The sequence below is a fragment of the Hemicordylus capensis genome, chromosome 5, assembly GCF_027244095.1.
Source record: "Hemicordylus capensis ecotype Gifberg chromosome 5, rHemCap1.1.pri, whole genome shotgun sequence".
Lineage (NCBI taxonomy): Eukaryota > Metazoa > Chordata > Lepidosauria > Squamata > Cordylidae > Hemicordylus > Hemicordylus capensis.
In genome coordinates this window covers 239,192,292-239,213,823 of record NC_069661.1, presented here as the reverse complement: position 1 = coordinate 239,213,823, position 21,532 = coordinate 239,192,292, and the positions used below count along the sequence as shown (strand labels likewise).

General features: G+C 42.9%; 1 protein-coding gene across 28 annotated transcripts in view; it reads left to right on the top strand.

Moving 5' to 3' along the window:
* The window catches only part of MICAL3 (microtubule associated monooxygenase, calponin and LIM domain containing 3), a 291,510-nt gene that overhangs the window by 114,001 nt on the left and 155,977 nt on the right, over positions 1-21,532 (top strand). For 4 of the 28 annotated variants that reach the window (XM_053252855.1, XM_053252879.1, XM_053252852.1 and 1 more), the window contains one exon: positions 3,606-3,671. The exons of the other annotated variants lie outside the window; for them this stretch is intronic. The gene's annotated coding sequence lies outside the window, so the exon portion shown is untranslated. The remainder of the gene's footprint in view (positions 1-3,605; positions 3,672-21,532) is intronic. 28 annotated transcript variants of the gene reach the window in all.

The following is a 21,532-nucleotide window of genomic DNA, read 5'->3' as shown; positions in this document are numbered from 1 at the left end:
CAAGAGCCAGCTGTAGAAGCTAGGAGCTGTTTACGTGTAAAAGGCAAGGTTATATTTAAAATTGCACTATTAAAGCAGCACAGCACCTGCTTCTAACAGTTCAGACACTTGGTCATGTTAAAAAAATCCTTCTGTTTGCTGCTGCATGAATGTTTTATTTTCTATCCCTGCCCCCTGCAGTTGATTTAATTATTTTGACTCTTATGTGGTGGCTACCAAAAAACTCCTTCAATGTGGTGGCACTCCTAGGAACACAGGAAGCAGCCTTATACCGAGTCAGACCATTGGCCCATCTACAGGTGAAACTCGGAAAATTAGAATATCGTGCAAAAGTCCATTAATTTCAGTAATGCAAATTAAAAGGTGAAACTGATATATGAGACAGACGCATTACATGCAAAGCGAGATAAGTCAAGCCTTAATTTGTTATAATTGTGATGATCATGGCGTACAGCTCATGAAAACCGCAAATCCACAATCCCAGAAAATTAGAATATTACATGGAACCAAGAAGACAAGGATTGTAGAATAGAACAATATCGGACCTCTGAAAAGTAGAAGCATGCATATGTATTCAGTACTTGGTTTGGGCCCCTTTTGCAGCAATTACTGCCTCAATACGGCGTGGCATGGATGCTATCAGCCTGTGGCACTGATGAGGTATTATGGAAGACCAGGATGCTTCATTAGCGGCCTTCAGCTCTTCTGCATTGTTTGGTCTCATGTCTCTCATCCTTCTCTTGGCAATGCCCCATAGATTCTCTATGGGGTCAGGTCAGGCGGATTTGCTGGCCAATCAAGCACAGTACACTGTATACTTTTCAGAGGTCCGATATTGTTCTATTCTACAATCCTTGTCTTCTTGGTTCCATGTAATATTCTAATTTTCTGGGATTGTGGATTTGTGGTTTTCATGAGCTGTACGCCATGATCATCACAATTATAACAAATTAAGGCTTGACTTATCTCGCTTTGCATGTAATGCGTCTGTCGCATATATCAGTTTCACCTTTTAATTTGCATTACTGAAATTAATGGACTTTTGCACGATATTCTAATTTTCCGAGTTTCACCTGTACTTCTAAATCTTTACTTGATCTGCTATCCTTTTTAAAAAATTACACGTAGTCTTCTAAATGTATTGAGGGGAACTGCTGTTGTACCAGGATATTCAGACCTTGTCCCATATTAAATTATGGTTCTCTTTGCATATTTATTAATCCTGCTATGCAGGTATTGCATTATTGAGAAAATTACTGTGGATCTCATTGTGAGACTTGGGCTTTTACTAATGCGAAACAAGCTTCATTTCTGGGGCACTAGTGCAGATCTAGTACTGATAATCACTGGAAAATTATGACCATGTAGTTGGTGTTCTTATATTAGCAAAACTAGTTTACATGTCCTTCAGTTCTTTGTCCTCACAACAAAGGAAACCTTCCCTGAACAAGAGGTATTGTTTATAGAGTGGTATATTTCTGTTTACCCTGGTGGGAAGATGGACCTTATTCACTCTGCTTAAGAAAAACTCCATTTTCACATGTGTTGGGCTGGTTGGTGTAGTCTTGATAGCTGTTCTTCCAACAATGTCTATACTTTCCCTGAGGATTTCAGTACAGCCTTTAGCATAAAATATGCAGCAAAATGCTGCCTAAATTTTCCTGCATAAACTGAAATCTTCCCCTCCTCCCAGCTTGCAGCAGTTTGATCTTCAAGAATTTAAGAACTACACAGGAAGACATGGAATCCAAAGCAGAATGAGTCACTCACCTGCTTCCTTCCCCATCATTTTAAAATCAAATACAGGTAGACCTCATTATCTGTGAGAGTTAATTCTTGGCTGCAACCGCGGATAACAGAACCATAGATAATGAGACATTGAGGCAATGGGAACTGGAGTTACATTCCTGGAGTTGGAAAAAAGCCTTTAAAAAGCTTTTAAAAGGCCGGAAATAACGAAACATACTGTGCCGTGCTGTGAGGGTCTCCAGCTATCCAGCAATCCCCCCACCCCACCCGCAAGCCCCAATTCCACCATTTTTTTGTATGAAAAATAGCAGGAGATTCTTTTCCCCAAGGGCCACAAAATGGTTGTGCTCAACAAAATGGTGGCCGGAAATTGCCTCTGAGGTAATTAACAGCCACCTGGGAACCACGGCTACACAGTTTTTAACCCTTCATTTTACTGCATATACTGAGGTTGGGTCTCCATTGCCCGACCACAGATATGCAAAACGGTGGTTGTCGGGACCACATGTGTTGAGGTCTACCTGTAGGTGTTTGCCAGATACACACCAGATGTTGTTGGACTACAATTCCCACCATCTCTTTTGGCCATTTAGGCTAAGTTGTAGCCTGAGACCCCGTCAGGGGTTCCCAACCATCTGGAGAGCCATGGTTGGGAGCCCCTGACTTAGCACATAAGTGTCCATATCAGCTTTTTCTAAGGTCATCTTGGAAGCTGATCAAGGGGCTACTGACTGAAGTATTTCAAGTAGCCTAACGTGGGTGACGGAGGAGCATGAAACTCTATCTGATCAGCTTTCCTCGTTTGGTATTTATTTCTAATAGCACAGCATGTTAGTATATGGTACGTTAGCTTTTCACTACAAACATAACCTATGACATACTAAGGGAGCTTCTAAGGGAACTGAACAATAAAAATGTTGGTTTGGGGAAGTGGAAAAGACAAGAAAACCAAGGTCATTGTTTGAAAAGACTTTATCTCTTTGAATACTTATGCCAATGCCTTACCTTAAGAAATAAGTGTGTAAATTAGTAGTAGTAGTAATTTATTTATAGTCAGAAGCCACTACAATAAGAAACACGATTACAAATAAAAATATCCTTCTCCCACCTAGAGATGATGTCTTTCAGCACCTTCCTATATTGTTGCTGCCCGATATAGGTGTTTCCCAAAGTCTGGGAAACATACCAGCAGGGCTTCGAACTAACAACCTCTTGCTCTCTAGGCAAGTCACTTCCCTGCTGCACCTAATGCAAGTAAGGAGGCAATGGTAAACCACTCCTAATTCTACCACAAAAACCACATGGCTCTGTGGTCGCTAGGAGTCGACTCCGACTCGACGGCACGATCTTTCCTTTTTCCAGGTGAAAAAGGAAACTATGTCAAAAAATTGCAAGAAAATTTTCAACATACCAATTTATTACTAATACTAGGTCTACAAATGCCAAAGATGAGCAACAAACTTTCTCACCTTTTGGTTTTTGTGGGACTTCCTCCTCTTTGGTTAGGGCTACAAATGCAGGCTTTACTGCATTATTGCTCTTTTGAATGAGCTACTATGTAAATGTATATCGACCCAACCCTTTGCTGTGCTAGTTTGCAGTTTGCTGGGAGTTTTGAGTCTGTGGGAAAATTCCAAAGTGTAATTCTTCTTCTCTAACTGCCTCTGCCCCCACCCACAGTCTGAATGGTTCCATCCATTCTACCATCTCATTCTGCTTCCTGCTTAAACCAGGACTTGGTGTTAATTCCTCACTTGAGTTAATTGTCCTACTGCATAGTGTCTAGGAGACATGGAGCTGTTGTAGCTGCCTCATGCTAGTAAGTTTATTTTTTCTCCATTTTTGTTTTTTCTTAGATGAGTGGAGGTGGTTCTATTTCTTTGTGAAGGAGTTCCATTGGCATAAATAAACTCAAATAAAAGGTAAAATAGTTTTCCACACAACTATCTTCAGCATGATCTGTGTTCATTACACAAATGGGCTTTGTGCCTGAGCAGAGACCTCTTTGGCGTTTCTTGAAGCTCATTTCTCTCCAGCCTAATTGGGTGGTAGCCCCTCCCCTCCGGTGATCTGTGTATGTCCCTGCGACTAACTTCGTTCTCAGTTGCTCCGGGTTCCTGTAAAACTGGAAATATTTACAAAGTGTAAGGGCCTGGTGGTAGCATTCTTACAACAGGGGATCCAACTCTTCCCATTCCTGGACAACTGGTTACTGGTGGCAGACACACCTCAGGCAGTTCTAGATTCATTAAACACCACTATGCACCTAGGTGGACAGATTTGGCTTTTAAAAAGCCAAATTCTGGCTTACGGCCCATTTGACCCACAAGCATACCCCTTAGGTTCTGGCAACACTGCTTATGCACCTATTGAACTACTTTGGGTCTATAGATTAGTTACAAGAAATCCAAACTCCAACCCACAAGGTGCATAGGATTTATGAGCCTCCAGTTCCACTCCCTACACAGCAGACTTTATTTACTGGATTACAGGATTCAGGCCATTTCCTCCTTGGCTTCCCAAGTCTCCTAGAGTCGCCATCACCGAGCCTGGACCATTCAACAGGAACCAGATGTTGAAGGATTTGAGAATGAAGACAGGCACGGGGGAGCACATGTTTCATAGAGGGCATGTATCAGCTTCTCGGATACATGGCCTCTATGACCCATGTGCTCCCCATGCCTGTCTTCATTCTCAAATACTTCAACGTTGGTTCCTGAGATGCTTCTGCCCACACATAGACTCCCAATCTCGCTGGCTACAGCTACCCGGGTCAGTCAGTAGCCGTTGCTACTTCCGGTGACATCCAGTAAATGGTGTCATGGGGTGGCAGGGAGGTACACTGCTGCTCCAACGGGCTCTTACATATTTGTGTGCCAGTGTGGAGGGGGTAAGTGCACCTACCCCCGCCCTTAAAGTCCCGTCCCCCCGCCCCGCTGTCGAACTTTGAACCGGCCCCATGTTTGAACCTGTTCGGAGGCCCATAAAAGGACCTCCGAACAGTTTCGTGCACATCTCTATTATCTGCCAGGTGGCAATGTGGGCTTCTCCACATTTACTAACTTTTAGGCTCTACACAAGTATTGTTAGCTTAAATAGTTTATTAACAAGTTTTTGTACAACTCCTCAGTAGGACTTTTAATACAGGCCTGCAGCAGGTTTTCTCAAGGGCCAATGTTGGGGTGGAGGAAGGGTTGGGACGCTGGGTTCTACTTCAGGGGGTGTAGTGCACAGTTTAATTCACTGTTCCTGAACACCATAAGAATATAAGAGGATCCCTGCTGGACTGAAATATTGAAAGATGTTAAAGTAAATTGTTTGCAGAATGACTCCAATTTCTTCTTGGACTTACTTAATGGATTTCAAGTGTAGCATACAGCTCATCAGAGGCAACTAAAAACAATGTGAAAAGTATAGTCCTGGTAGTGTATCACAAAATGCAACATATTGGGGTTATGCACAGTCCCAACATACTATTTAAAATCATTTCTATTGCAGTCCCCCGAGGTCTCGATATCAACAAATATGTAGAACAATATTCTTTAAAAAGCATCTTAGAACCTCACTGTTCTAAGTGAGGTTCTAAGATCTTCATTGCTCAGTGTTTGGTTACTGTGAGATTATAATAGGAAATGAGCGTGTCAAGTCTACTCATTACATAGTCAACATTCTGTTACCAAAAGACTTTAGCCATCTTCAGGTGTTGGTCTGAATAATAATAATGTATCGCCAATGTATGGCGAGGGTAAATGGGAGTGCACTGGCTAACCATGCTATGCCCCCTGACCATACTCCTGGGCTTTAGTGCATATCGTGCTTATTTGCAGAGGGCCATGCCAAATGGAGAGGGTTCCACCATGTGATGCGCAGCTCTAAAGGATCTTGGAAACTGTACTATACTGAGTCGGACCATTGGTTCGTCAATATTGTCAAAACAGCAGCAGTTTCCAGAGTTTCAGATGAGGATCTCTTCCTACTCTAGCTTGAGATTGTGGATTCTGTGTTCTGCATGCAAAGCTTTTGCTCTATAACTGGGCAATGATCCCTCCTTTTTCTTTTTCTGAAACATGATAGGAGTAGTAAGAACTTGTTTTACTGATTTGCACTCGCAGTCTTCTTAAGAGTCTCTTCAGGTTTGTGTTGATTGCTCTTCTTCCCTCCTCCCTCACCTCACACTTATTGGGACTTTAAGACCCACAGAGGAATTGCAGACGATGTAGCCACTTTGCAAAAAGCACCTGAGAAAACCAGAGGTAGTGTGAGAGAATTCTCAGATTGCATGCCTTGTCTCTTCCAGGTTAAGACTGCTGAGTGTGCATTGCTAGAGGGCCATTAGAAGCCTGGAACTAGCATTGCAATTCCATGAATGACTTTGCCTGCCTTGAATATACATTAGGGATGTTGAATTGCCAATTGTCTTGAATCACTTACTCTTTGCTTTCTCCCCCTGAACCTCCTACACATAAATAGGTCACTAGAGGCACAGCACGTAGAGAACTGAATGTACATTGGACCTTCTGCATTTCTGTGTTCTATTGTACACAGCACTACAGGCCTTTGCTCTCTTGTATGTTTAGCACCAACAAGTAGGGAATTACACTACAGCATAATCTCTGGTTTAGTCCATTTTGAATGATTCAAAGCCTTGAAGTTTGCCTGAGAACTCAGCAACTGTGTGCTGTGGTTCTACCAGCAACTGCTCTCTACATAAGGGTGACTTTCACTTTCCACATATGGATGCCAGCTCTTAAAAGTACTTTTGTGGTTGTGGTTTATGACCACCTCTCAGGCAGAGGCCTTATCCAGTCTTACTATCTTAGATCCTTTTACTGGAATTGCTGGACATTGTACCTGGAACTTCTTTGTGCAACATATGTGCTTTATCTTTGAGCAGTGGACCATTCTCTGCTGGGTAGTGTTCAGCTTATATTTTTGCTTTAGTTTTTGACTCCCTTTCCAACGTACTTAGATGTAGCATGTACATGTGGCTCTAGGAGCCAGCCCCACAATTTAGGAACCAGGCTGCTCCCCTCTGCTTGCCCCCAGCAGTTCCTCCCTGCTCCTTAGGGACAAGTGGACTCTGACTCCCTGCTTTGCTTGCTCCCTCCTCCTGGCTGAATTTGTCTGGCTCAGGCAGGTGATGGATCAATATGACCATCATATTGTATATGGAAGCAACCCGCCTACACTTTGCTTGCCTACTCCTAGTTGTGTTGGTCAGTTATCGTGCTTAAATCTCCAGGCACCAAGGCAAGCTGGTACCTGGAAATGGTCAAACCCTGGGTTATACACATGAACTGTTCTCTTTTGAACTTGCACACTGTCAGAGGTTGGCTTTTGCAGTTCTTGGGAAACAGTTCACATGCACATGCTATGGTACCTAGGCAAGTAGCTCACTTGCAGCAGAGTGAAAACTGTCATATGAACTGACTTGATGCTTGATGGCTGCTTGATGGCCATCCTAAGCTTAAAAAAACAAGTCAGTGCACTGCAGCACTAGACTACTTGAATCAAATGAGAATTAGACAACTTTATTCTCTGCGAAACAATAGCAGCTCCAGCAAATAAAAATGTGGGATACATCTGTGTGAATGTAAGTTGCTTTCCTTAGAAACAACTTCATTTTGAACTCCCTTAGGCACACCTCTTGAATTTACAGCCATTGACTGTCCATTCTCCATCTTCATTATATCTATTTTATTAACTTTGCATGTTGTCTAGATGGGACTATGATGTTCAAGCACTATGATGTTGGAGTCTGGTGATGGACTTGGTTTATCTCTGACTTCATTGCATCCTAGTGTGTTTGACTTGCCAATAGAAATTAGAGTTTCCCCTTCTCTGAATGTTTTTAAGAAGGACCTAAGTACATATTGTGAACCGCCCAGGGACTTTTTTGTATGGGGCAGTATAGAAATGTACTCAATAAATGCCTGTTTAGTCAGGCTTGCTTCGGATTTAGAGTTTTTATTGTATTTTAAATTGTTTTAATTAAGTTAATGTTTTAATCGTTTTTATTTTGTGAACCGCCCAGGGGCATTTTTTGAATGGGGCCGTATATAAATGTACTAAATAAATAAATATCTAATCCAAAAGTAGTCAAGGCCAGTCCTCAGATTTTCTGGTTTGTGCTAGCTCTTACCAAAACATAGTGGCATAGCATGTTGCCATTGGAAGCTGGCCTTCTGCTCCCATTGACTCATGGTGCTGAGCTACGATCCAAAGTGGGAGGCGTTCCATAAGGAACTAAAGATGAGGGCTGTTTCATGGTAGGCTGGAAGTTGCTGCCCCTTGCTAGATCCACTGTTCTTTGAGGTGTAGGGGTGTGTGTGTGTGTGTGTGTGTATTATGGATTGATCTTGCCTGACTTCTGGTTGCCTTAAATCATCCCAATCTTTGTTCTGAATCTCTTGTATGCAAAGGTGGTAAATTTTGTAACTGGAACAGGTATGCAAGTTTAAGCAAATGTAATCAGTTTGGTTAAAATCCCTTTGCTTGTTAATAAAGTTCAGTGTATATTTTGAGATGACGGGCTTGTTTGAAACTCCCCCAAGGAATATTTTCCTATTCCTGAAATCTTAAGGACGACAGTCCCTTGGCCATCTGAGAGCTGAAGAACAGAGAATAGAAATGGGATGAAAAGCAGATCTGCCACATTTCTTTTGGAGTTTTACTGGGAAACGGATGTTGCTTAAGTGTCTTAACCCAGCTCTCAGATGCACCAAGCCTTTTTTCGCAGCCTCTGAAGTGTGGCAGGATCTGAGCTCATGACTACTGGTGCCTCTGGAAATGATGGATGATGCATTCTTTGAGAAGCTACACATGACCACAGCCTGAAGGAGAGAAGAGTGAATTGCACCCTCCCTGCCACCACCTCTGCCATCATCTCTTTTTGATAAAGCTGTTTTCCTGGCTTGGCTTTACTTGCCCCAGGCATTGAACTTGGCTTCCTCTTTGGCTTGAGACATTTTGACATGCCTGGTGTTTAGAGGCAAATCCCCTTCGCTAAAAGCTCATTCCAGCATCAAGTGCGAGTCAGGTGTCCAGGCTGGGAGGGGAACGTGCTGCCCAGTTGCTATTTTTAAGTGCTCTCTAACATCATGCACAACTACTGTTAACTTGTAAGATGGAAGCTCTTCCCTGGAGGCAAAAACTGGTCCTAATCAGCTGTTAGCTCTGCAGAATCCAGGTCATTGCTTCTGTAGAAAACTGCATGCATGAGACCCTTTGCAAACAGAAATTTCTCAGTCTTTTGCTATCCTGCTCGAGAACTTCATGGGAAAGCAGTTTTGTTGTGCTAGCTGTGCTAACAAAAAATCTCATCCTCTTGAATAGGGAGTGTTGGTACAGCACCCACCTAAGGGGAACAAAGTTTATTTTCTGGAGCACTTGTCATCTCTAAGGACACGTGGTAAGGTGTGTTTGGTTAGGGTGTGATGCTTCTAATGGGGTTTGTGTGGGAAGTCCACACAAATTTGTTTCTAATTGCTTTGCTATTTCATCTGGTTTAAATTTGCAGTAATGGCATGATGTTTTTTGAAGAGTAATTACAGTGGAATTACTTGAAATTTTGCTGACTAGTTTTAGTATGGCTTGAAATTTTGGTATTCGAAACCTGAGTAAAATGAATAAAGGAATGTTATCCCTTTTAAAGAGCGGGAAAATTAAACCTCAAAGATAACTACGATAATGCAGATGGGCTGCCTGCATTTTAGAGTCTAATCTGTATTTGTGACTGTGAATAGGCAGCCAGGAAATGGTAGCTGCTCTGACCAACATGGAATACAAAGGTTTGATTTTGTGTTGTGTGTGCAGCCAGGTATTCAGATATTGGCAGGTATGGGCTACTATGTAACATTTCCCTGAGATCTCACCTCTCTGCCACAAACTAATTTGATGGCCTTAAGCAAACCACTGTTTCAGGCTTGGTCCCCCATTTGCAGTGTTGTAAGACTGATCAGTAAATATGACAAAGATGTCTGTGAAGTGCTTTGAATGTGCTATATACGTGATCTTCAGTGAATGTGGCTAACCCGTAGGGACTATGCAATTCAAAAAAAATTTATGTCACAGGATCCCATCCTCTCCTTGATATAGATTGGAGATTAAAAGTTGCATCCTGATTTCTGACCTTTGGATACAAGCACTAATTGGTCAACCCAAAATGCACAGAATGCAGCTTTCCTGTCTCTAGGATGCACACTCCATGTTGTTGCAAGTTTGTTGTTTGCACAACCAAATAAGTCACTAGTTTACTTTGTGTATGTACTGCTGCCCTCTACTGGATGGAATTAGATCCACCTAAGTATTTGGAACTTTGCTTTAGTTTTGAGCCCTAAATTAGTGTAGGATCCCGGAGCTCCTAATTTCACTTTTTGGAAGGAATAAAGAGGTGGTACCATGACTTTCTGTTGGAGAGCAAAGGCTATGAAACATAAACTGTATATAGAAACTTGTTGGAATAAGCCTGAGAGAAAAGGATGCTGGGGGTAAGAGAAGTTTGTCAGTGGGTGGGGAATTGAGAAAATACAAAGTGAGGTGCAAATATGTGTTTCCATATTTTCATCACCAGTGGAGCCTTATTCTTGTATCATTCAGCTAATTAAAACAAATACAATTGTGAGATTTTTCTTACTCATTCTTAGTTCATCATAAGCTGATAATCAAACCTTTGAAAAATTCTTTTTGTTTGTTTAAAATCAGGATGTAAAACAGATACCCATTTTATCAGACTGTCCTTGGGGCTTATCCTGGTTGGGTGATGCAGAAACTGAAGATATCAAAACTGCCTTATATCATCAGACCACTCACTGGTCTGGCTAATCTGGGCTGGCATTGTCTCTCCAGGATCTCAAGTAGAGATGAAGGCGAAGACAAATATTTTATATACCGCTTTCCAACCAATGTTCCCAAAGACAGAGGGCAGAGGACCTTCTCACTACCTGCAATCTGTTACTTTTAATAACAGGTTCCAGGGAATGGTCCTGGGGTCTTTTCCATGCAAAGAATGTGCTCTACCATTAGCTATGCAGTGGTTGTGCCGTTGTGGGCTGTGATACCTTGCAGCTCTAGAATGGTGCTTCTCAGTTTCTGAAATTGTTGCTGGTTTGGCATGCCTTAGATCTGCGAAATATTTTTCTTTTAAACTTTACTGATCCGTTTGTGTTTGGTCCATATATTCTCCTACTTGTAAATGGCCACTTGCCTGTGACAAGTTGGAATTGTGTGCAGATTATTAGACATGGAATCTTTACGAACGTTGGTTCTTAAATCAACAATGGCTTCTGTATGCCTGCATGGGCAGGTGGGTAACTTCTAAGGACTTGCGAGGCTGTACGTTGTCTGTATTCTCTCCCCCCGCCCCCCGCCCCCATTCTGTAGCTGAGGGTGGAAAGGAGTGGAGCCGTCCGCCTTTCAGAATGAGGGCCTATTGTGCTGGACCAGTATGGCACAGTCAGCTTTAAGTCGCATATATATTGTTAGCCGCCCAGAGATGTAAGTTTGGGCAGGGTATAAATTTGATAAATAAAAATAAATATATTTGTGGCTGCTCTAATCCGTGCTAAAAATGTAGTGGCGTATATCAAAGTTCAAAAAAGCCCATTTAGCCAACTGAATGTAGCACCTATCGTGCGAAGACAGGTCCCTGGATGATCCTCATGAGGCTTGCCTTAGCCCTAATCTGGACTCTGTGATGCTGCACAGTTAGTGGTCTCTGAAGTGAATATGTACAAGACTGGACTATTAGTGCTGAAGGAATGAATTCTTTAAAAGTGTTTGATAGATTTGATTCTGGCAAAGCTGCTTACATTATTAATAAACTGCAATAGATGCATTATAAAAACCATATACTTAAAGCAAACCATTCTTGCAGGAGCAGGTGTCTGGTGTCATTTCTCTCTCTCTCTCTCTCCCTCTCCCTCCTCTGTCTCCCCCCCCCACACACACACCCCAATTCTTTCCTACTGGTAGTTGGTCTTAGTGAGCCCCGTGGTGCTGGAGTGGAGGTTTCCTCTTGTTTTGCTTTCCTCCACCACCACCCCTTCCAGGATTCCTGTGTAGCACCTGCCTCTACTCTGGCCTATTGCTGTAACTTTTAAATATCTAGTTGTCATGGGGAAACTGTGGTATGTCTCTGACTATTGCATAGCCTTATTATCTATTCCAAAGACACGGTGAAGAGGAAACTTACCAAGGTTAGGGGGCCTGCCTGCCAGACATAACTATAATCTGTTTTTTGTGGGTTGCATCAAAATAAAGTTAGTCATGACTAAGTCTTGCTGGAATTAATGGGACAAATTAGTTACATTAACTTGTCTCTTTGATTTCAATGATGCTTAGACATAACTAGCTTTTTAATTGATACAGCCCAATGTATAGGAAGTAGACTTCTATTGAATCAGACCCATCTAGCTCAGTATTGTCTACAGTCAGGCAGCGGCTTCTCCAAGGTTGCAGTTAGGAGTCTCTCTCAGCCCTGTCTTGGAGATGCTGCCAGGGAGGGAACTTGGAACCTTCTGCTCTTCCCAGAGCGGCCCCATCTCCTAAGGGGACTATCTTACAGTGCTCACATGTCTCCCATTCAAATGCAAACTAGGGTGGACCCTGCTTAGCAAAAGGGACAATTCTTGCTTGCTACTACAAGACCAGCTCTCCTCCCATGTATTATGTTGATTCTTTGCTGTTGCTTTCTGTTGGGAGACTATAGACACTTCCTCATCAGTTTATGGTGGGCAACATCTTCAGCACTTGCCAGGTAGTGGCTTTTGCTGTTCTCTCTCTCTCTCTCTCTCTCTCTCTCTCTCTCTCTCTCTCTGTCTCTCTCTCTCTCTCTCTCTCTCTGGAAGGCAGCCATACTGTGTCACAGCAAGCATGAGGAGGGAGAAATGGTTGGGGTTCTGAGAATAAGTTTTATAATCTGTTCCTATGTGACTCCTTTTCTTCCACATCCAAATAAAGCAGAAATAACGTTTTTCTTCACTTTGAATCCTGACTACCTCGATCCCATTATGTTGCTCTGCCTGGGGAAAAAAACATCCTTAAACAGAGGAAAGTGTTTGCATTTTGTTTTCTGATTAACAGTTTATTAAGTATTGACTTGATTTAATAGACATAGCATTATACAACACAACTGAATAACAGGAAGATGCCCCATTCCCACCCAACCCAAACAAGCAGCATAGTGAATATTTGCTTGAAATCCTGTTTGTCAGATGTTGAGATACAGGTATTATTCTCACTGAAGCGGTAAGCCTATTTTGGCTATGCTGCTTCAGACTGCAGGCGCAGACTTACATGGTTGAATGCTGCTGCATCTACTGAATATATCTAATATAAAAATCACTGCACATAGAAAACTAGCATAATTCTAGCCTAGCCTTTTTCCTGATATGCTAGCTTTCTACATGCAGGAAAAGCATTTGTCTAGGTGGAAGAGCATTAAACCATGTGAAACATCCGCCCCCCCAAATCACGTAGTCTGAGGTGATACATGTCAAACATGGGTAGCAGGTATCGGCTTTATATGGATGGTGTGGAGATCCTTGCTCCAATTCTGTAAATAGCAAGCTAATAAATATTTAATATGTATATAGCACTTTAGAGTGGAGAGGAGAGCTGGTCTTGTGGTAGCAATCATGTCTTGTCCCCCTTGCTAAGGACAGTCTGTCCTGGTTGCATATGAATGGGAGACTGCATGTGTGAGTACTCCAAGATATTCCCCTTAAGGGATGGGGCCGCATCTAGGTTCCAAGTTCCTTCCCTGGCATCTCCAAGGTAGGGCTGGGAGAGATTCCTGCCTGCAACCTTGGATAGGCTGCTGCCAGTCTTTGTAGACAATACTGAGCTAAATGGACCAGTGGTCTTACTCAGTATATGGCAGTTTCCTATGTCCCTATGAGTGTTCAGTGCAGCCCTATGAAGTAGATCAGTCTTCTTATGCCAACATTACAGATGGTGGGACTGAGAAAGTGTAGTTTGCTCTAGGTGACTTAGAAAATTGGCAGCCATGAGATTTAAAATGGGGATTTCCCACTTCACTGTTAGCTGTAAACCCTTAAGTCCAAACTAGACACTTCGTGTACCAGTGCATGCTGGATTTTTTCTGTATTTATTTTTGGGTTCCTAGTTGATTTTCCAGTGTTCTTATAAGGCAAAGTCCAGCAGAGCGAGATGTCCTAGCCCTCGGGTAGTTTTTTCCATTCTTCTTGGGTGGATCAGAGCAGTCTTTGTGCGTGCTGTGGTTATGACTACTTAGTAAGTGACTCACTCAAGCTGGTTAAAGTAAGCCTGGAAGCACAAAATCCACAGCCAGCTTGGTGAAGTTCACCTGTTCTTTTGATGCACAGCACTGAAGGGAAAAGCTGACACACAGCCCGGCTTTTAACGTTCCTCCCTCCTAGATGGAAAGAGGGAAAGCAGACTGTCTGCACTTGCACTTCAGCCTGTCTTTTTTAAGCTAGGTGTTTACTGCAGGAACTTCCCATATCTTTGCCATCCAGGATATTAGAAAAACTGCAAAAAGCATCCGGTTCAGGCAGACGGATAAGAAGAGTTGCTGGGGTGTATGGGGCAGCCTTTCAATTTGTTAGCTAAACAAAACTGCTTATTTCAAGAATGATGGCAAAGCGGTGACGAACAACATTAATATACATGATTTTGGTGTAGTAATATGAACTTTCTCATACAGAACCCTGAGCTTAGGCTGACTCATGTCTATTAAAGTATGAAACAGGACAGCCAATAGGGATGTGTGAGCAGGCTCAGGCTGTCCAAAAGTGGGTGTGTGTGCCGGTTTCAAAACTGACTGTGGACTGGCTTGGGAATACTTGTAAAGGGGATTCCTTGAGGAATCCAATCCTAATGGTAAAGATGGAGGGTGGATAGCAAAAGAAAGTGGTCTCTGCCTGCCTGCGTACTTTGAGAGGAGGCGGTGGGGGCTACTCCAAACTCCTTGCCCCTGTCTGTAAAGGTATGGAGGCCACTTTCTTTTGCTACCCCGCCACCTTTACCATTAGGATTGGGGATGCCCCCTTTACTTGTAAAGAGGAATCCTCTAGGATTCACATGGTGACGCAAATGGCCGAATCCGGTCCGGATTTGAACTGAGCCGGGCAAATGGCCCACTCGCACACCCCTAACAGCTAATCCTGAGGGTGGGATTGTGGGAGTTATTTAGCCTGGGAATGTGGGAGTTGTAATACAACAGCAGCCGGCAGGCCTCAGAGCAGGCTTGGCCAACCTAATCGATTATAAAACTGTGTAGGGGTTGAATACACCAAATCAAGAGTTCCCAATCCTGGGTCCTCAGATGTTGTCGGACTCCAACTCCCACCATTCTCTGCCATAATGGCCTTTGACCACTGAAACTGGGGATGATGGGAGTTGTAGTCCAACATCTGAGTACCATCATGTACCAAGTGGTAACTTGCTGTGGTGTCATCTAACCACTTAGTTGGTAGTTGTAATAGCAATAGCAATAGCACTTACATTTATATACCGCTCTATAGCTGGAAGCTCTCTAAGCGTTTTACAATGATTTAGCATATTGCCCCCCAACATTCTGGGTACTCATTTTACCGACCTCGGAAGGATGGAAGGCTGAGTCAACCTTGAGCCCTTGATCAGGATCAAACTTGCAATCTTCTGGTTACAGGACGGCAGTTTTACCACTGCGACACCAGGGGCTCTTGTTCTGCCAGGTGAGCTAATCTTACCACTCCTTGACTTCAGAATTTCTGATTGGGTATGGCTGCGAGCTGCAGTTCTCCTTATCATTTGCTAGCACGATAATAGACAACGAGCTAACCATGTGGATTCATGTATGCTTGAGCACGTTACCTCTTGATTAAGGCTGTATGTGAATGCATCTCAGTTGGGAGCCCCATAAGCAAAGTGCAAGGTGGTTTAGTATACAGGAGACCCTCCCTGCAATGACAGTTCGTTGGTGAAAACGTCAAACCTTGGAGTCAGATCAGAGGTCCTCCCTTTGGTGCTCTCTGCTTCAGTGAAGGATGTGTGGTAAAAGTATGTATGTGTATGTTGCTCAGGGATTAATAGTGCCTGCCTAGGTGAGGAGAAGCCCTCGGTCTCTTTTAGCCACTAACCTCTTGTGTTACCTGGGCCAGATACTTGATAACACGCTTCCAGGGCAGAGGAGCACTGACATAAGAGAGGAGCATTGGTCATTTCAAACATGAATGGTCCCTTTGCTAAGCAGGGTCCACCCTGGTTGGCATTTGAGTGGAAGACTACATGTGAGCACTGTAAAATATTCCCCTCAGGGAATGGAGCCACTCTGGGAAGGATGCTTGCATGCAGAAGGCTCCAAGTTCCCTCTCTGGCATCTCCAGATAGGGCTGAGAGAGACTCCTGCCTGCAGCCTTGGAGAAGCCATTGCCAGTCTGTGTAGACAATATTTAGGTAGATGGACCAATGGTCTGACTCCGTAGAAGGTGACTTCCTATGTCCCTATGAGCTATTCTTCTGTGGTCACGCAGGCTTAGTGAGACAGTACCAGCAGCAAAAGGACTAGCGAGGGTGTTTCTTATGGTCCCTCCCACCCCAGGCCTTCACCACCAAAAGTCTGGAGCAGATGATACTATCTGATGGTACCTACCAGACTTGAGAATTGTCCTGTTCGAGATAGTAAAACCCTATTTTCACACTTTACATTGAACACGTATACAGTCTGTGTAAAGTGTAAGCATGTACAGATCTTATTGCCCATATAGTAATTCACATGCTATGTTGAGAACACAGGTACAGCAGTATACTTCCTATCTGTACCATGCATTTGAAGGGTCCTGTAGCTGGGTTCACATTTAAAATGAATGCACGTACAGGCATTCACAAACACAAATATACCTGTGTACCTGTGACACCTGTGAAATATACCTGTGACACCAGTACTAGTGTCACCTGAGCACACGTACAGCATAATATCTGTATAGCACTAGAGATGAAGATGAAACTGCAGTGAAAACTTTGAATAAGATGTGTTAGGATGTCTTAAATTCCGTTTTACTATGTAAATCACTTTAAGAACTTTTACTGAAATATTCTAAACTTTAAAAGTCTGATAGGAACTGTACTGCAGTACTCTTCAATTTCTGAGGTTTGGGGATAAGCTGGTATTGTCTTGCCAGTGAGGAAATGTACTATGCGTATGCCCAGAGGATAGCATTCAAACTGGTTCTGGAGCTTTGCTCTGGTGGGCCCTGGATTAATTTAATTTTTTGTGTGTACAGCTTAATGAGAGGTGTACATCTTGCTGCCTGCTGTGGTGGTGTGAAATAATATGATGTGTTCAAAGCATGTCTGCAGGCTTGAAGGAAGAGAGGATGACTGGAGGAGTTTGAGAATACTTCCTAATGTATTCTGCTTGCCCATGAGGGTTTTAGGGCTAGATTGAAGTGAGGAGGGAAGCTACCCCAGAATTCTGAAAATGGTGGTCTCATCTGCTATAAATAAGGTTGTGGTAGTTTGTGAGTAACTCTTCTGAGTCATCTTTAACTACCATACAAGTACAGTACTACATTTCCCCACAAGCTGCTCTCCACTTGGGTATGACGGACCCAATGTTATATGAAACTCTGCTGGTCATATTTTAAAATAAAGTTTTTAAAGACAACATTTATTGAATCAGAAGATTCTTTATATACACACTACATACCTTGGTACTTTCCTGAGGCAATGATAAGTAAGTAAGTGTTCTTAGGCCTGGTTTTGTGTGGGTCTTACCTCAGAGGACTTCCAGTATATAGGCTGTGTTGAAGGGGAAACTTCTTGTGTGTGAACTATTTTATTTTTATTTTATTTCATTTTACATTTATATCCTGCTCTTCCTCCAAGGAGCCCAGAGCGGTATACATGGTTATGTTTCTCCTCACAGCAACCCTGTGAGGTAGGTTAGACTGAGAGATATGTGAATATGTGAGTTACCAGTGAGTTTCATGGCTGAATGGGGATTTGAACTTGGGTCTCCCTGGTCCTTGTGCAACACTGCTCAGAAGCCCAATTTTGTTTATTCTACTGGTGTGGTTGACAAAGATAGAGCTTGTCAACTTTGAATTAAATATCTTAGTTACATATCAATCCCTACCCTCAACCCCCAAGGACTTGGGCCTACTCAGGCATTATGTTCCCCCACCCCACTCACTTTATGGCAGACAGAAAGGAAGGACTGAACCCGGAGATACTTCTTGATGTCATAGGGCTCAGTTGTCTGCTGCTTATAGGAAAGATGCGGGGATGGGAGGGGGGAGGAAAAATGCCAAAGATACACACATGGACAAATTTCTTGGTACCCTTACAGATCATTGAAAAAGTGTTTTATGCCTCCTGAAAAGTGATTAAATGAAAAGCAGTTGGCCCATGTATACCTGCATGCCTTTGATATGTCATCGAGTAAAGCAAAGCAAGTGTGAAAAGAGATAAAGTATTGCTTATTCTACAAAGATGTTCCAAAGTGGCCTGGACACATTTGTTGGTACCCCTAGAAAAGATCATAAATAATTGGATTAGAGTGATTTTTCAAATTAGCTGTTTTCTTTCATTAGTATCACACATGTCTCCAATCGTTCAATCAGTCATTTAGCCTATTGAAATGGAGAAAAGTAGTCACTCTGCTGTTTGGTATCACCATGTGTCCCACAATGAACATGGAGCAGAGAAAGCAAAAGAGAGAGTTGTCTGAGGAGATCAGAAAGGAAATTATAGACAAGCACGTTAAAGGCAAAGACCATCTCCAAGCAGTTTGATGTTCCTGTGACAACAGTTGCAAATATTATTAAGAAGTTGAAGGTCCATGGGACTATAGCCAACCTCCCTGGATGTGGCTGCAAGAGGAAAATCGACCTCAAAATGGGCAGAAGGATAATGAGAATGGTAGACAAAAAGCCAAGGATAACTTCCAAAGAGATACAAGCTGAACTCCATGGTCAAGGTCAATCAGTGTCTGATCACACCATCCGTCGCTTTTTGAGTGACAGTGGGCTCAATGGAAGAAGACCCAGGAGGACTCCACTGTTGAAAGAAAAACATAAAAAAGCCAGACTGGAATTTGCTAAAATGCATATTGACAAGCCACAATGCTTCTGGGAGAATGTCCTTTGGATAGATGAGACAAAACTGGAGCTTTTTGGCAAGTCACATCAGCTCTATGTCCACAGATGAAAAAATGAAGCTTTCAAAGAAAAGAACACCATACCTACTGTGAAACATGGAGGAGGCTCGGTTATGTTTTGGGGCTGCTTTGCTGCATCTGGCACAGGGTGCGTTGAGTCTGTGCAGGGAACAATGAACTATCAAGACATTCTGGAGTGAAACGTACTGCCCAGTGTCAGAAAGCTCTGTCTCAGTCACAGTCATGGATCCTCCAACAGGATAATGACCCAAAACACACAACTAAAAGGACCCAAGTATGGCTAAGAACAAAACATTTAACTATTATGAAGTGGCCTTCTATGAGCCCTGATCGGAATCATATCGAACATCTATGGAAAGAACTGAAACATGCAGTCTGGAGAAGGCACCCTTCAAACCTGATACAGCTGGAGCAGTTTGCTCAGGAAGAGTGGGCCAAACTACCTGTTGATAGGTGCAGAAGTCTAATTGAGAGCTACAGGAATTGCTTGTTTGCAGTGATTGCCTCTAAAGGTTGTGCAACAAAATATTAGGTTAAGGGTCCCATCATTTTTGCCCATGCTATTTTCAATTGTGTTTCATTTGCAACAGAATATTTGAAATATTTTGTTGCATCAAAACTCTAAAGCAAAGTCTGATTTTTGCTAAATGTGGAATAAACAATGATGGGTGCTAATTACGTTTGTCAGTCTCACGTTATTTCAGAGACAATTGTGGGTTCTTATTTTTTCGTGGAGAGGTACCAACACATTTGTCCACATGTGTATACTGTCAGTCTCCCTTGGGGAAGACAGCTAACAGGCCAACCTCCTACAAAATCCAGATAGTGAGCATTGATTTCATCACCATTTAGTGCCCCTTAGGTTTAGATGTAATCCTGAGAGCTAGAAGATATAGGACGTAGCCTGAGATGAGATTGTTCTTCATATCTTTAGGTGGTGGTGCTCATGCTGATGCTATATTCTGGCAAGCTTCAAAAACAGCATTTGTGCATATGATTTCTCTGCCAGGCTGCTACTTTCAGTTGCCCATAACTATGGTAATTATAGATGGTAGATCAACCATATTCACTATTTATATTCTTAAAGCTGTCATAAAGAAGTAGTTGACTCTGGGGGCGAAAGTAGTATTTAGGCGAGGCTTGCCCTTTACACAGCAGAAACTAACTGAAAATCTTACTTAGATGGGAGTCACCCTACTAGCAAAGCACCACTTGATTTAAGGATGCGTCAATAACTACCCAAAACAAATGAATTGTGTGGACTTGAGGGGTTGATTGTGTGAATATTTTTGCCTTGCTGTGGAGTGAATGGGCATTGGTCTCTCTTTGATCCGTGCCAGCTTGCTATAAATGACCTTACTGGAATATTATGAGCTGATTTCCTGCTGCTTTGCCCTGGAAAAGACACTGTGTGCAGCACCCTGCTGAGGTCTGCCTTTTTATTCTGTTACCTTTTAGTTATCTTTCGTGTATTAATGCAGCAGCAAATCTAATTATGCTACAGATATAAGAGAGAAGATCTGGTCTTGTGGTAGCAAGCATGACTTGTCCCCTTAGCTAAGCAGAGTCTGCCCTGGTTGCATATGAATGGGAGGCTAGAAGTGTGAGCACTGTAAGATCTTCCCCTCGGGATGGAGCTGCTCAAGGAAGAGCAGAAGGTTTCAAGTTCCCTCCCTGGCTTCTCCAAGATAGGGCTGAGAGAGATTCCTGCCTGCAACCTTGGAGAAGCCGTTGCCAGTCTGTGTAGACGATACTGAGCTAGATAGACCAATGGTCTGACTCAGTGTATGGTAGCTTCATATGTTCCTATGACAGTACATTCAATAGGTAACCACAGCCAGTACCAGCTCCCTAACAAGCATTTGTTGGCAAATGTATGTTTACATTTGCGCTTGATGCTTTTTTCCATACAGGAGACCCTCATTATCCATGGACTCACAGACTGTAGTTTCGCATATCTGTGGTCTGATCTTAGAGTCCTGGTTTCTTTATCTACAGGTAGAAAAATAGGCAAAATTTGCCTATACATGGCTCCCAAGGGGCCGAAAATGACTTCCAGGGTAATTTCTGGCTGCCACTTTGCAGTGCAGAGCCATTTTGTGGCTCCTCCTCCCCCAAGGATTTTTTCCTGCAAATTATTTGCAAAAATGTGGGGGGGCTTGCTAAAGACCTGCAAAGCAAGATATTGTGCTTTATTGCTCTTATTTCTGTTCTTTTTTTTTTTGTGGGGGTCTTTTAAAAAAACTGAAGGAACCTTACCCCCTGGATTCCCATAGGGGTAAGGTTTCTTTATTTGTGGTTTCTGTACTTGCAGTTTCAGGCAAGTACAGAATGGAACTCCCGTGAATAAAGAGGGCCTCCTGTATGCAGACTCACTCAGGTTTGTGTTGCTGGCTTCTATTGTTCTGGACAAAAACTAGAGTATGCATTTAGACATGAGTCAATGACAAGCGCTTGCCAATGTTGTATACAGGAACACAAGCCTCTTCCTGCATACTGCCTTAATAGATATTCCTCCACCCACAGTTCCTCTCCTTCTGTCCCACAACCCCTAAGGAATGTGCTGACACTCCTTCAGGTATTGGCATCGGCTGCCTTAAGATAAAATGTACAAGTTCTGCCGACTTGCAGAATAGC